Source organism: Canis aureus, chromosome 6 (assembly GCF_053574225.1).
Source record: "Canis aureus isolate CA01 chromosome 6, VMU_Caureus_v.1.0, whole genome shotgun sequence".
NCBI lineage: Eukaryota > Metazoa > Chordata > Mammalia > Carnivora > Canidae > Canis > Canis aureus.
In genome coordinates, this window is record NC_135616.1 from 75,824,942 (window position 1) to 75,841,903 (window position 16,962).

Sequence of the window (16,962 nt, forward strand, 5' to 3'; positions counted from 1 at the left end):
ATGTGTATATATTTATATATATAAATTACTTTTCTATCTATCTATCTATCTATCTATCTATCTATCTATCTATCAAGGGAATCACATGAAATCCATAAAACGGAGAAAACAACTTTTCTGACAGCATTCCTATCAAATCTCAAATTCTCTCTCACCGGTATAATTTCTGATTCCGCCAAACCTCTCCTCCAGTAGAACGACAGAGAAACTCTACTTCCATGTCTTTTTCCTGCAACACTTTCTATTCAAAGAGAGTACCTTGGGTTAATTGCTTATAAATTTATGAATTTGCTGAATTGTCTATCAAATGGACTGATTTGAATTGCGTTTTGATGCATATTTAACAAAAATTAGGTACTGTTGCATGTCCATACACCAAAATATATATATATTATAAAACTTGATTTCTTGGAGGCATATTTTTCTAAAATTTGCAAGTAAATGTATCATCTTTGAGTATCTTCCTGAAAAAAATCGTGAAAGCATAGGACCTTTCCTTATCAAAATGTATTTGGCACAATGTTTTTTTAAAAAAATATATACCTGAAATGATGGATCTATACGGTAAGTTAACTAATAGGATATGCAAAAAAAAATTATATGTATTTCTTGCCTTTAATAGCCTAAACATAATAATTTTTTAGAAAACTTTATTTGGTAATATTTTTAATTGCTTCCACTGGCATATTAGCATTTCTGCTAAATCTCTCTGTATAGATGCGCCCTTCCAAAGAAGACATTGCGCTCATTTAAAGGGAAAATTGCTTTGATCCTATGAATTAATTTAGAAAACAACTACAGTGCTAATGACCTGACAAATATAATTTTGTAAACGTGTCTATGTCTTTAGGAGCTGCTCTGGTTCGAAAACATGAGGGTGACTTATCCATTGGGTGACAACCCGATTGCTTTAAGAAAGTCGTTTTCCTGTGGAAATGGCCAAGGAAAACCTAAATATACCAATTGAAATGAAAGGACAAAGTGGTATACCATAAGAGCGAAGGAAACGGATTGAATTCTATTTGTCAATAGTAATAGATTTTATGCAGCAAATTCATACCCTGTAGAGCCCTGGCAGTCCTTTCAAACTGGAAGCCATTGATTTTGAAATCTTTCCTTTATCCTCCTTCTTCTCGCTCACATCCAGGCACCATACAGCTGTCTCAGATGGATCCGTTCCCAAGTTAGACTTTGTGACATGATATTCGGGGAAAACCCTCATCAATGTTTGCATTCCCAAATATTTGAAGTAAGCATAAAATAGATGACCAAAGACCACACATATATGGCTTCACACTGACTCCCTTTTCGGTATTTCTGTACTTACATACTTACAGGCCGCTGCAGTGTAATCTATTACCTTCCAAATATATCTGAGTCATTCTCAAACGCTTTGTGAAATTCTGATGTCTCTGTTGTCATTGGAACTGTCAGTTGCTTTTCTGTTTTCCCGACGTCTTGCATGAGATACCTGACTTGAAAATATTTTCCCCTTTCTCTTTACTTTTCTGTATTTTTAATTGCATTGTGTGTGACTATGGCTTTTACATAGTTACACAGAAGAATAAAACTTTTGTTTCTGTATCTCTACTTATCATCCTCGGATAACTGTCTTCATTTGTCTTGACTGTGTCTTGCGTGGTAAGATATCCACAAGGCAGGCACACGTGTGTACACACACACACACACACACACACACACTCACCTCACATAATGGGCACATAAGCATCAGAGCTAACCTTCCTGAATTGAGGTCTGCTTCCCCAGATGTGTCCCTGCAAGAAAATATCTGGGGCCCTCAAAATCAAGGTCCCATGTACTTTCCCTCTCTGGCAAGTATTCCTCTAGGTGGCATTCTAGAAGTGATCATATCCCTAATTGTTCTCACAATGGGTTTACATTGTCCCTGCCCATAGTAGGCATAGTTCAATCTGGCTCCAGAGAGGGGCCATCTCACCTGAATGACCGAAATTCACACAAACTCCTATAGAACAAGCTTCTGCAAAGAAACCTGTATTTAGCTTAATAACAGATCATTTACTTTTGTTTATTTTTAAGATTTAATACCTGAAGTCATAACTGGTTTTGGCCATGCCTCTTCCTTCTTTGTGTGTGGGTACATGAAGAATGGTTTTTATTACTTTCCTTTTTAGGAAATGGGGAAGTAGAGAAAATAGGAAGGTTTGCAGAAATTAGTGTTCTGGCAGCATGAGGAAACAATTGAATTCAAGTAACACTATTGAGGACCTACTCTGTGCCAGGGACTGTGATAAACTATTTATATATATATATATTTTTTTCAATATGAGTGACCAAAGTCTCCCAAAATCTTCACTAAATTGTATTTACAGATCCTTTTGCCATTTCTGAACTTATGCAGCTTAATCTTGCAAGATTAAAATGGAGTTCTTTCTGGAAATGGTGATACATAAAATTTGAATTTAATGATGTATGTAGGTAGGCAACCAGTGATGAAAAGAAATCTGGGTTGTCCAACTACCAAAATTACTACTATTTTGGACTCTTTCCCTTCTCTCCTTTTTGAATGTATGCAACAGTAACTTAATGACTATCTATTACGTGTCATGCTCTGGATTATGTACTAGGATTACGACTATAGGTGAGACACGAGCTGGCTCACAAATTGAAAGTCTGGCAGTGGATGTCGGTCAACAGTGGAGGACGGTTCTTGGTCAGTGCCAGGATGGAACTAAGCAGCAGCTGTAAAGGAGCACTCAGGAGGGGCAGTGTGCCCAGGCTTAGAGGTGGATGTGGAAGGACTTAAAGCCTATGCTGGGATTCAAAGGTAACCAGGTGTCAGGCTGTGGCAGGAGGGATGGAGCAACAGAGATTATTTCTGGAAGAAGGGGTCATGGAGCTCAGGCAGGGTGGCTGGAGCCTGAGGTGGGAAAACAGGAAGACCGAGGCTTCAGAAGTAGCAGAAATGAGTCCTTGTAAGTCAAATTAATGACCTGGCTTTTCCTTCTAAGAGTAATGGGGAGTCTTTAAAGAGGTTCAATCAAAAGAGTAACAGGATCGCACTTGCACTTTAGAAACATCACCTGGGCTTCTATAGAGAGGATGGATGAAAAGAAATGCAAAACTGGACCCCAAAAGACACAGTTAGGGGGCCGTTGCAGTAATCCAGATAAAAGGAAAGGACATTTGGCATGACCTGATATAGTCAAAAGGGATTGGAGGAGGTGGAGCTGAACAAATTGCGGAGCTGTAAGACCTACCTCGTGATTGTTTGGAGAAGGCTGGGGAATATTATTTAAAAATATTTGGTGATTTAATAAATGAATAAATATAAGTTCAGTGGGATATCCAAGTACAGTTACTAATCAATGTGAATATTCTAGTCTGGAGTTCAAGAGAGCTGAGCTGGGTGTCTAATTTTGGGTGTCATATCATAGATTTATTGATCTTTTGTATTCCATTCTCTACATCTATAATCCATTTGTATTTTTCCTAGTATCTTTTCTAGTTTTATTGAGGTATAAGTGACATAGAATAGGTGTAAGTTTGGGGGATCCCTGGGTGGCTCAGCGGTTTAGCGCCTGCGTTCAGCCCAGAGCGTGATCCTGGAGACCCAGGATCGAGTCCCGCATTGGGCTCGCTGCATGGAGCCTGCTTATCCCTCCGCCTCTCTCTCACTCTCTCTCTCTCTCTCTCTGTGTCTCTCATGAACAAATAAATAAAATCTTAAAAAAAAAGAACAGGTGTAATTTAAGGTGTGCAATTGGTTAGTTTGCTACCCTGAGATATTGCAAAATGACTGCCGCCATAGCCTTAGCTAACACCTCCACCTCATTACGTAATTACCATTTCTTTTTTGGGGTGAGAACATCTACCATCTATATTCTTAGAAACTTTTTTGAGATTTTATTTATTTATTTGAGAGAGAGAGAGAGAGCAAGAGCAGGTGTAACGGCAGAAGGAGAGGGAGAAACAGACTCCCCACTGAGCAGGGAGCCTGACACGGGGCTCGATCCCAGGACCCTGAGATCATGACCTGAACTGAAGGCAGACACTGAATCGACTGAGCCACCCAGGTGCCCGTCTTAGCATCTTTTAACTGTGCAGTACAGTCATGTGGTGAGCTATTAGTCATCATGTTGAATATTAGACTCCTAGAACTTACTCATTGTATCAGTAAAAGCTTGACCCTTTATCCAGCATCTCTCCAACCCGTCACCCTCTGCTCCTGGCTAACACCATGCTACTCTCTGTTTCTACGTTTTGTGCAATGTTTTTAGAGTTGGTATGCGAGTGCGATCACGCAGTACTTTTTATCTTCTGTCTGAATTATTTCAGTTAGCATAACACCCTCAAGATCCAAATGACAGGATTTCTTTCCTTCTCATGTGGAATAATATTCTCTTGTGTATATGTACCAGACCTTCTTTACTCATTTATCGGATCGGTTGTTTTCATACTTTGGCTGTAGCGAGTAATGCTGCAATGAACATGCGCATACAGGTAGTTCTTTGAGGCAATGGTTTCATTTCCTTTGGCTATGTAGCCAGAAATGGGAGAGCTGGATCACACAGTAGCTCTGTTTTTAATGTTTTAAGGAATCTCCATACTACTTTTCATAGTGGCTGCACCAACTTATATTCCCACCAGGAGAGCGTCAGGGTTACCATTTCTCTACAACCTCACCAACACTTGTTATGTCTTATCTTTTTGACGATAGCCATTCTGATGAGTGTGAGGTGATACCTCATTGTGGTTTTGAACTATATTTCCATGATGATTGGTGATGTTGAACACCTTTTCATGTGGCTGTGGGCATTGATAAATCTTCTTTGGAAAAATGTCCATTCAGTTTCTCTGCCCATTTTTTAAATCAGATTGAGGTTTTTTGGCTATTGAGTTGTATGAGTTCCTTACACATTTTGGATATTAACCCCTTATCAGATCTATGATTTGCAAATATTTTCTTGCATTCCATACGTTGCCTTTTCATTTCATTGATGGCTCCTTTGCTGTACAGAAGCCTTCTAGTTTGATGTAATCCCACGTTTGCTTGTATTGCCTTTGCTTTTGGTATCAAATCCAAAAAAAATCATTGCCAAGATTGATATCAAGGAACTTAACACCATATGTTTTTGTTGAAGAATTTTATGGTGTCAGGTCTTACATTCAAGTCTTGGATCCACTTTGAGCTGATTTTTTATTGGTGTGAGAAATTCAGTTTTATTCTTTGGTGTGTGGCTATTCAGTTTTCCCAACACCATTTATTGAAAAGATAATCCTTATTTTTGGCTCCGTTGTCATAAATTAATTGGCCATATATTGGTGGATTTATTTCTGGGCTCTCGATTTTGTTCCATTTGTCTATGTGTCTGTTTTTATGCCAAACCCATACTGCTTGAAATCAGAAAGTGTGCTGTCTTCAGCTTTACTCTCCCTTCCCAAAATTGCTTTGGCTATTCAGGGTCTTTTGTGGTTCTATATAAATCTTAGGGTTGTTTGTTCTATTTCTAGGACAAATGCCATTGGAATTTTTTTAGAGGTTGAATTAAATATATGGATTGGCCTAGGTATGGACATTTGAACAATATAAATTCTTCCAATTCATGAGCGTGGGATATCTTTCCATTATCTGTCTCTTTAATTTGTCTCATCCCTATCTTACAGCATTTAGCATACAGATCTTTTATTTCCTTAGTTACATTTATTCCTGAGTCTTTTATTTTCTTTGATGTTATTGTAAATGGGATTATTTGCCTATTTCTCTTTCAGATATTTTGTTGTTGATGTAGAGAGATGCAACGTATTTTTGTATGGTGTAAAACACCTAGAAGGAAACATAAGGAAAAAGCTTTATGACATCGGTCTTGGCAATGACTTCATGGGTATGGCACCAAAAGCTCAGAGAACAAAAGCAAGAATAGACAAATAGAACTACCTCAAACTTCAAAACTCCTGCACATTAAAGAAGCAATCAGTTGAGCGATTTTTATCCTTCACTCTGCTAATGTGGTGTGTTATATTGACTAACTTATATGTTGCACTGTCCTTGTATCCCAGGGCTAAGTGTCACTTGGTCATGATACATAATCTTCTCAACATGGTATTGAACTTGCTTTTCTAGTATTTTGTTGAGATTTTTGCATCCATGTTCATCATGGATATTGGCCTGTGGTTCTCTTTTTTTGTGGTATCTTCATCTGGCTTTTGTATCAGGATAATGTTGACTTTATGAGATGAGTTTGGATATTTTCTCTCCTCATCAGTATCTTTTTTGAAATGTTTAAGAAGGATTGGAGTTCATTCTTCTTTAAATGTGTGGTAGGATTTACCAGTGTGCCATCTGGTGCTGGGCTTTTCTTGGTTGGGAGGGTAAATGATCACATTTCTAACACCAAAATAACTGTTGTGAAAAGGAATAGATGACACTATTGAAACTGCAAATAATGACATGTACTGGCACTGCTTTCAACTTGAGAGGCTCTCATATTTGTAAATCCAGTTTGTCCCCCTCATAATATCCCTGAGAGGCATTAACATCTTTAATTTAAAGATAAATGAATAGAGACTTAAAGGGGTTACCTGAATTTCTCCAGGTCAGGTATGCAGGAAGAATCAGAGCTAGGGTTTATCCACATCACTTTTTCCAAGTCTAATGCTAATGAAAGGTTTGAGGTCTGTCACTTAGGACTCAGGAAAGGGATCTTGGAGTAAGTAGCAGGAGTTTTGTTGCCCTCTTATTGTTGTCGAAACTGGTAAAAAAGAAAAAAAGAAAAAAATATATATACACATACATATGTTAGTCATCATCAGGAACGGTTTGGAAAACCATATAAGAACTCCTTTCCAATGCAACCGTAAATTTTTGGTGCCTATTGACTGGTTGCCACATCTCTTGAAGGAACTGACACAAATAGAGATGATAGCAGGGATAATTAGAATAATCAGAGAGGGGATTCGAGGAGTAAGCAGACACGTCTAATTCCTAAAGTGACTCTTCATCCCGGCTAAATGAAGAGTCTGAACATACATGCAAATGAGTGGGTGTCCTGATCGAGGGAACCCGTTCAGAAAATCCCAGAGTTCCAGGATGGGAGGCATTCACTGAGATGTAGTAAGTCTAGCAAGTGATAGGAAATTCTCTCTCACACACTAAAAAATTTATAGAACTCATTAAACTAAGAGAGTAAAGCAGAAAGTAAAAATAAACTCAGCAGGGATTTTGAGTCATTTATGAATGACAGAGTCACAGATGGTTTCTGAGAGGGTTAGAGCTGTGCTTGATCAGAACGGCTCATGTCAAGGATGATGCCAACTGGCCCACATCCTCGGGCTTCTGTTAAGAACAGAGCACCGGCCAGTGGCACAGGAGGCTTCCTCTCTGTGGCAGCCTCTTTGTGCTCTCAATTTGGCCTTTAGGAGGGAGGTTCCCAGAATGGCATTCTCTACAAATGGTTATTTTTAAAAACGCTGTCACTTATCACTGAGTTTCCACTAATTAGCATTCAGGAAGGAGTAAATATAGAGCTAACATAAGAAACGGTTCTGAAATGTTATTTTGATGCATTTCAATCACTGAAATCAGCTCTGATTCAGTTCACTAATCTGTTTTCCTTTCATCTTTTCACACATTATTAAGACTTCTGCTTCACCAAGTATAATTAATGCTCTTCATTTCTAAATGTGGGGTCATCAGCACCAGCTTCACAGAAATCATGTAATGATTTCATGTAATGTTGACCTTCACCTTCAGAACACATTTCTTCCTGTGTCCAAAATAGAACAGAAGCAGGCGATAGAGAGTGCGGCCCCTGGATTGTAGGTATAACTGAATTGCTTGGTGTGAAGCCACAGACAACTGTCAGAAATAACCAGGTTGAAGTTTGCCACTGGGTTGACTAGCTAACCAAGTCAAACAGCTTTGGAGGTACCTGTCAGATTAATCTCATCATCTTTTAAATCTTCCTGATGGGATCATTGCATTGCTACAATATTGGGCTTTGCCGAAACTGGCTTTTAAAATATTTATTTATCCATTTGTCCACCATTTATTGAGAGTCTGCTATAGACAAAGCTCCGAGCCAAGCAAGGTGAGCAACTAAACTATGCACAAAGGATGTGTTCCTGCTCTCAAAGAGCTTAGGCAGGAGAACTGAGTAACTTCCATGGATAGATCCACCCACATAGTTTTACAATTTTGTAAATAACGAAGGTATCTGAAATGTGCCTATAATGGCGTATGTTGGTTATGACAAGGGTGACCGCGTTATTTTTCAACTGGAGTATCTTGAGAGTGAAAGCGAGAACTGATAATAATCATGCTGGACAACAGCCTCAACTAATATTGCTCTGTGCAGACTGAGATATATCCTAGTTATTGCCCAAGGGGGAATGCATTATGTTTCATTGGATCCACTTCCATTCTCTTCAAAATGTGGTTGAAGTCTATCATAGATCATTTCGGAAATGAGGTGTACATGACTCAAACCAATTAGTTGGCCAACTGACTCAAAGCAAACAATGAAGTCAATTGCATCTTGTTAGTTGCCATTTTCTTGAATTATCCCCCTTGTTTTATACTCGGGGAGAACTTTGGCGTTGGTTCCATCTATTCAGAACAGAGTTGTGATCAACCAAACTGAAAACTGCTGGGACGCGATCAGATACCATGCTATTGCCTAGTTTGACATGACATGAATTTAATTTTTCCTGATTTTTAATTTTTCACGAATGGAGAGTGTAGATTCCTATGTAATGTGGCTTTTCTTCTTGAATGACTTACATTCCCTTTAGGAAATGAAGCTTCGGCTCATTGAATCCATTGCTGATCTTTTTTTGTGAGAGCAAATGGAGTGACATGTAGAAAACGAGGTACCCTCGAGGGAATTCAAATAGCCAGATAACTGACTTGGAGTTAGTAATTGTTTCAATATTATTTCTACTTAAAACTTTCATGACGCGTAGTACCTATTTATGGATTGTATGCATAGGATTTTCCTAACCTTTGTAAAAAAAAAATGTCTTTATTTCTAAAAGGGCATAAAGACCATGGCTATTATAGTTTACTCACAATTATAATTTCTGAATCACAGAATGTGGCATGTAAACTGTAGAAATCTATCGGAAACTAATTGTATACAGAAAGGAAGCAACATATTAATAATACAGCTCATCCAAAACAAATAGGCTACTTGCAGTGAAATGCATTTGGTCATTTGGGAGGCATATTCATGCTTGTCTCATGGTCTACTTGAGTTTAATTTAGTTCCACATGTGGCTCTGAATTACTTCCACCCATTTCCCCCAGTATTTCTTGAATAATCCCATTGGATAGCAAGCTTTATGGTGTAGAGGACAACTGAGGTGTCAGTACATTTGTTATTTAAAGTGGCAAAGTACATAGTAATGCTTGAGAGATGACGGAAATCTCTCTAGTTGAGAACCTAAAACTCAGGGGAAAAATTACATTTTAAAAGCAAAATGTTCCTTTGAGTTTTTTAATAGCCAGCATCAAGTTACGTATATAATGGATACTCAGTGGTCACTAACGTACTAAGGAGTGAAATGTTTTTGAAGTTCAAAGTGGCAGTTTCTAACTCAAGAGAATCATGCACGTGTGTGTGTGTGTGTATGTGTGTGTACATATTCAACTTGCCCCATGGGTATTGAAATTAATGAAATTAATGAAAGTGAGAGTATTAAGTCTAGAAAGTTGGCCCATTTTTCCTACCAATTTTGCGAAATGCAAAAGGCAAGTCTCAGACATGAGCCACCACTTCAGTGATGAGACTGTCCTAAGGATGGGTGAGTCACACTCTCCGTTAGGGGAACAATTCCATCCAAAAACCAAATGCACAGAAACCCTATTATTTATGCTGAAGTGGAATTTGATATGAACTGGCTTTTTCCTGAGCTGGTCCCAGAGGAAGCTTAGATCCATAAAGACACGGGCTCACACCTGTAACGTGACCACGTGGACACCCAAGGACGCCCGCAGAGCAGCCCGCAGGGATAGAGTTCCCTTGGCTGCCTTTTTGCTTTTGGAGGAGCAGTCCCTTATATCAGATGCACAGAACCCCCCCAAATCCTGGGGACGGGGGGAGGAGCGCACGTGTCTTCGAGGATGGCTGCGGTTGCATTCTTAAAATCCACGTTCTCTTGACTCCTCTAAAGCAAGTGAGAGCCGACTTTGGGAAAGGGCCTATGAAGGGATGCGGGGCTCGTTTCCTTTGAGGCTTGCGTGCTCGTTTCCTTCCTCTGGGCCTGGCCAAGCATGTGCGTGCTCAAACCTTGCCCGGGAAAGCTTCCCGGCCCCTCTCCCCTTCCCCACAGGTCCTGGGAGCGTCGTCGCGTCGCCACAGCAGCCTCCGGGCAGCCCTGTCCTGACGCTGCGAGTCTGTGGAGTGCTGCCTCCCGGCCGGGCCTTCCGCACCGCGGCTCCTTCCTCAGACTCGTGATGGTGTCTCCCCGCTGTGCCGACGCTCGAAGCCCGGGAGGGGTTCGGCCCGTTTCCCGAGGACACCCAGGCCTCGAGTTGCAGCACAAGCGTCCGCATCTCGGGGCCGGTACCTCCCCGCCGCCTTGTCCTCCGTCCTGTCAGCTGCAGGACGGTGGGGGCCGTGGGTCCCTTGCCCCTGGACCGCCGCAGCCCGGCCACGTGCCTGGCAGAGCAGGTGCCGCAGTGCGTCCTGGGGCAGTAGGCGGGTGCGGGGAGAGGACGTGCGCTGCCCGCGGGAGGGAGCCCGGAGGTTTCCAGGGGTGAGGAGCAGGGGGGTCGCGCCCCCGAGATGCGCCAGCCGGGCCTTGAGGAACGAGCAGGGACTGTCCTGGCAAAATCTAAACGACGCCCCCCCGGCGGCCCCCAGTGTTTTTCTTTTGTTTCCTCTTGATCGTTTGTTCCCAAAGTGTTGGTGACCCCGTTTGTCCCTGACGAGATTCAGTCACGAGGCCGCCCGCGCCTGAAGGCCGCCGGGCCCCACCGGGAGGGCCACACTGGGGGGCGACTCCCTGCGCTCTGGCTGCTTCCGCGCTGCTCTGTAGCCGCCTTCTGGCGTCTGTGAGGCTTGAGGAGGGCGACCGGGAAAGCCGCCCTCAGCGCCGCAGCCGTCACAGGGCTGGCCGGCCGGGCCCAGAGCGGGGCAGGAGGCCGGGGGGGGGGCGCCCCTGGGCCCGACGAGACAGCAAGGCCTCCCACGGCCGGTGAAGAGGCTCGGAGCCGCGAGGGCGGAAGGCAGGCCTGGAGAGATGGGCGGACGCCGGGAGGATCCGGGAGCGAGCCGGGGCCGGGCCGCCTCAGGGCCGCGGGCGCCCCGGGAGCATCCCCACCCAGACCTAAGCTTTCGTCGGCGGTTTGTTTTGTTTTGTTTTGTTTTGTTTTTCACAAAACTGCTCGTCGGAAAAGCCTTCCGAGACGTCTCCAGACGTTCCCCCGTGGCCCGACTGGCCCGGCCCGATGGCCTGTGGGGTCGGCTCGCGGCCCGGCCGGCCTCCCTCCTGGGGATGAGGACCCCCCACCCCGCCGCTGAAAGGCCGAGGGGCTTCCCAAAGTTACCATTTGCGTCCCCGCGTGTGTTTCCACAACCGTGCCTGACGTCGGGGAGGAATCCGGGAAATGCACTCCACGAGCCCCACGCCCCGAATTTCGAGGAAACTTGCATCTGGTTTCAGAGGCAAACACTACGATGTAGTGAGAAGACGCGCCCCTGATGTGCCTCGGAGGCCAAAGCACAGCGTGAATTCACAGGAGTTTGGCCACTGCGAGCCGTTAGGAGGGGGGACGTTTTCCGGGAGCAGGTGGGAATTAAGGGAGGCCGCGGAACCGAGAAAGCTCATTTGGAGGACGGGAATTGGGAGAGCCTGTCCCCAAGAGAGGCCAGAGAGAAAAAAGGTCACAAGTAAAGATGTGATAGTGGGGGCCGCCTGGGGGGCTCAGTGGTTGAGCGTCTGCCTTGGGCCCAGGTGGTGACCCCGGGGTCCTGGGATCGAGTCAGGCATCGGGCTCCCTGCAGGGAGCCTGCTTCTCCCTCTGCCTACGTCTCTGCCTCTCTCTCTCTCTGTGTCTCTCATGGATAAATAAATATTTTCAAAAAAAGATGTGATAGTGGGAAAAGGTTCAGGTGACATGAAGTCCAGAGAGTGGAGAGGCCTGCCCGGAACAGGCCAACGGTGATGGGGACGAATGGGATGTAAAACTGGACGCATTAAGGTCAGGGCTGGGTTTGTAGATTAAACCACCCAAGCATCTATTAAAATGCAGCCAGAGTAGGAAGAGCGGCCCCACGGTTGGACGAGGTAAGCCTGGGCGCTGTTTTCCTGGGAGCAGTTTCCTGCCAGTGGGGAGCACACGGGAACAGCCTCGAACTTTCTCACTAGAAGGGGCCTTACACCAAAAACGGTAGCAGTTTTCTTTAATGATGGTCCTAATGGATTAATGAAAGCTCCCCAATGACATTCGTAGACTTATTCTTTCCAGTTGGAACCCAAACCAATAGAAACTATTCCTCGTTCCAGAAATTTCTTTTTTTATTTTTTTTCTGTATAATGCTGTGCAGGCAGGCAGTTTTCCTTGAGCAGGTTTTGGGGGCCGATGGAGCAGGTTTGTTTGTTTTTCTAATGAGTTTGTGAAAGGCAGATATTCTTTAAGCCAATTTTTTATTTCCGCTAATTAAAAGTTTTCTGTGGGCATAGTTTTATTAGTAAGTCTTGCTTTAAGCACCTAAAAAAAGAGAGAGAGAGAGAGAGAGAGAGAGACTTCATTTGAATCTTTCTAAAGTTCTTGTTCATTAATTGAGGATTTTCAGGCCTGTGATGTTTTTGGTCTGAGGAGGTTCAAGTATAACCAGATTAAGTCTCCCTTCAGGAAAAATTGAGCCAATTCCCTAGACCAAGCCCCACTAAAAAAAGAGTCTTGGAGGCAATACACAGCTGCTGTTATTTTTTTTTTGTCATCTTAAAGGTTATAAAATTGAGAAATATATTGATTCACTTAAAGCAATGCCTCATTGAGCAAATCGATATAAAATGTACCCTGTGCCTAGCAGTAGGTGGTTTGAATATTTTTTGTGATTCGTGCAATCCATTTTCTTTTTTTTTTTTTTTTTTTTTTCGTGCAATCCATTTTCAAAGCCAAGGAAACCAGAAGATTCTGAGAGTGAGCCATTAGCTGTCCTTGGGGACTTAACGGCTCAATGCAGAGGAAACCCCACGGTTTGGGCCTCAGGTGAGCGGGATTTTCGTGGTGCCCTTTCTGCCAGCAGTTGTGCCTCCTCTGATAATGACTGCTCCTCATGACCAAAAGCATCCAGCGTGCGATGCCTCATTTAATCCTAATCACCAGCGGTAGTGTAATTTCCAATCCACAGATGTTAAAACTAAGGCCTAAACAAGTTAATGAATCATTAACTACGCAAGCGTCATGCACTTCATCTAAACTCAAATCCGTGCCCCTTTCTCCAATACGCAGTCTTGGGTTTCATGTCCTAATTCGTAAAGTGCACCACTTGGAGGCCGTTTGCAAGCAGCCCGCCCTACCTGAAAATTTTAGAAATGTTAACATTTCTCAATTGTAAAATGAATGTTTAAAATAGGTGCCATTGCAAATGATTTCCCAAAACACAAGTGTTTCCTGAAGCCCGCTATACCCAGGGACCTCTGTGGAGGTTTTGGAGGAACAGTTCGGGAGGGCAAATGAGGAATGTAGATGGGAAAGAGATTGTGAATCTGCTCTCTGCCCCTATTGGGACCCAGTGTCTATTTATTTTTACCATTAAGTCCTGTGAATGCCATAGATCCTAACAGCTGGCAGTATGTAAATTATCCCAATTTGCTGCTTCTTGAGGTGAAAGGTTGTGTGTATTCGGGCTGATATAACTCCATTGCCACTTAATTGCCATTATAAATGCCCTCGAATTATAGAAACCAATATAAGCACCTTGATTTAAATATTTATTTGCAGAACCTTAAGTAAGAGCATTGAGCTTCACATTCAGCTTTGTGGGGTGAGCTGAAGGGGTACAAGTTCTCTGTAACTGCATGTCCTCTGTCTTCTGCCTTGAGACTGAAATGGTGGTTGTAGGTCCCAGAACTCCTGCCATGGCTGGGGAACAGGCCACCGCCCCTTGGAGGAGGAAAATGTATACGTTTGTAAAGAGGCCTTCTGGAACATAAAGAGCCCGGGATGCATTATGAAGGTGATGTGTGTGTCCCTAAGGACCAAACATCTCAGCGCTACCTGTTAGAATGAGAGACTGTGAGCGAAGGGTAGGCTGCGTCTTGCGTGTTGACTTACCTCCATGCTGAGCCAGAGCAGGACAAAGCAAGGACACCACCTTTGGTTCACTTCCTTTCTAAGGATTCGTTCCCTGATTTATTTGTTCCCAGTGAACCCAGACTGTGATCAGAATCACAAGCTCCTACTACATTCTTAGTTAAGAGTGAGGTCCAGGGGCACCCGGGGGGCTCAGTGGTTGAGCGTCTGCCTTCGGCTCAGGGCGTGACCCTAGGGTCCTGGGATCGAGTCCTGCATAGGGCTCCTTGCATGGAGCCTGACGTGGGACTTGATCCTGGGTCCCCAGGATCACGCCCTGGGCTGAAGGCGGCGCTAAACCGCTGAGCCACCCAGGCTGCCCTGGATGGAATCTTAAAAAAAAAAAAAAAAAAAAAAAAGAATGAGGTCCAGATTGGGTGCATGGATTTCTAGAGCTTTCCTCTCTACCTGGCAAATATACGATCATCACGTGGCTCTGTCAGGAGCCACTCAGCATGTATGTTGAGTCTGTTTTTGCATTTGTTTAAATTATGCCATTTAATTCATCAGGTCAGCTCAAAACATTTTGAACACCTACTACAACATGTAATGAACTTTGAAGCTGACAGAGGGGGAAAAGATGGCATGTTCTGTTTGACTACAGCTTTGCAAATAGAAAACAGTTCAGATCTTGAAATCGTACGGTCGTTATGCCATGAACTGTAGGAATCCATGGCAGAGAATATTCCAGCTAGAACTTTTGCTACATAAAATAAAAGTACATTCTTAAAATAAACGTAGTTAGACTTTATAACATTCTGTACCTACGCAGTGTTGACTTTCTTGATTTTCTAGTGGTCGCGTAAGATGACCTTCTTGCATCGGACTTGTTATACAGGTGGCGATGTGCCATCGCAACCAGACAGCTGAAGGACATTTCAGGGACTCCTGTCTCATCATCCTCATCAATTGGCATTTATTGAATCCAGGCACTATAAATAATACTTATATACTTTATATATAGTGAACTATGTGGGCATGTTTTCACGCGGATAATGTTGAGGCCATGTTTTTATATCTATAAGAAAAGAAGAGCTCCTACCTAATGGTTTTGAGACTCAAAAGGAATATAAAAACAACTCTGCAGCTCGCCCATGCTCGTGGAAAACTTCAGTCCTTAGGCAATGCGTGAAATGGGAAAGGCTTCCTCGGTCTGCTGCTAAATGTTCCCCAGTGTCCTCCAAACAGTGTGGACTCGTTCATTCCAGGCAGAGGTACTAGAGTATTTAGAGAATCAGCTGTGACACCCAAAAGGACTAGCTCCTTTTACTTGGAAATTAGCAAATGGATGTACAACTTTTAATTATGCATAAATTTCAAACTTTCTATCAAAGTCAAATTGTGCTGATGTTAGTCAAATGTAATCTAGGCATTGATTCAAGAACCTGCTGATGGAGTAAAAAAAAAAATACATGTAAACTTGTTAACAAGAAGTACAATTATCTACATCTCAGCAAATAATGCCAGGGTGTCATGTAATATGCTGAGCTCAGGCAGCCCAGAGCCAATGAAGATCTCTTTCTTTTCTTCACCATTAATATTTACAGTTGGAAGCAATACATGGCTGCAATCTACGTGCTGCACCTCAGAAGGGAGTTGTTGGCTTGATACCTTGTTTCCTGACACTGTGAAGCCCTGAAACCTCTATCTTCTTAATCATCGCCTGATAACATTGTGTAAGAACCAGAGGGTGGCACACGGCTGGTTTACACCAGCAACAACCCTGGGAGATTTTCTGCATTGTTTAGTTATTTTACTTTCTTGGTAGACATGCTGGGGTGTTAAAAGCAGAGGACTGAAAGTTGTGAATTATGGGTCCTGTTCTTTGTTCTCCTGCTGATTTTTTCAAGGTCCAAGCAGGCACCGTTTATAGATACAGCGTACCTCCCAGACGCCTACTGTGTGCCAGGCACCTTCCCAGGGCTCATCAAGCCCTTCCACCCATCAGTCTCCTTTACTGAAGCTGATCCTCACATGCAGTCCTCAGAGAAAAATTAAACAGCCCTTGACAAACAGGGAAGCGTGGCTGGTTAGATAAGCATCGTATATAGTTAGAGACCCGAAAGGTAAAATAAGCATTATTATGCCACTCTCTGTGTGTAAATATGTCAACTGAAGGTAACACAGTTGAAATTGAGGGTGGAGTTGAGGTCCTGTCTGTATCTCGCCCTACCCAGAGTGCGTCTGTGCATCTCTGTACGAGCTCTGACGATTTGGATGCTAGGTCTGCTGCTTAAAAGCTGTGTGACTTTGGACAAATTGCTTAAATCATCTTTTGAATAAGGGCAATCATGTCTGCACCATTAGCTCGTTGCCAAGATTAAGAGGAGAGGCATATAAAATGCCGGGGACAGATTACATCTCCTGATTTTCATTTCTTTTTCTTTTTCCCCGTGTATCACCTTCTAGCTTCAAGGTAGTGTTTCCAGGTGATCCCATTGTAGAAAATGAATGGGGCACGGAGAGGCTGGATTGCCCAGGTGGAATGCACAAGCACCAAAGACCCCACTGTCCCCTTCGAGGCAGAATTATGTATTTATTCTCCACGCCTGAGGCTAGGCAGAGAGCCCCAGCCAACGAATGTCAGTAAAAGATGCTCTGGAACCACTGGATGCAGGGCCGACGTCTCCGGCCCGCGGAAGATGCCTTCTGCTTGTCCTCGGGCCTCCCACCTGCGG

The 16,962-nt window shown here is 43.3% G+C and overlaps 1 protein-coding gene across 2 annotated transcripts in view; it reads left to right on the top strand.

The window, feature by feature from the left end:
* Nucleotides 1–16,962, top strand: part of CRB1 (crumbs cell polarity complex component 1) — a 214,925-nt gene that overhangs the window by 183,570 nt on the left and 14,393 nt on the right. The gene's annotated exons all lie outside the window — the stretch shown is intronic.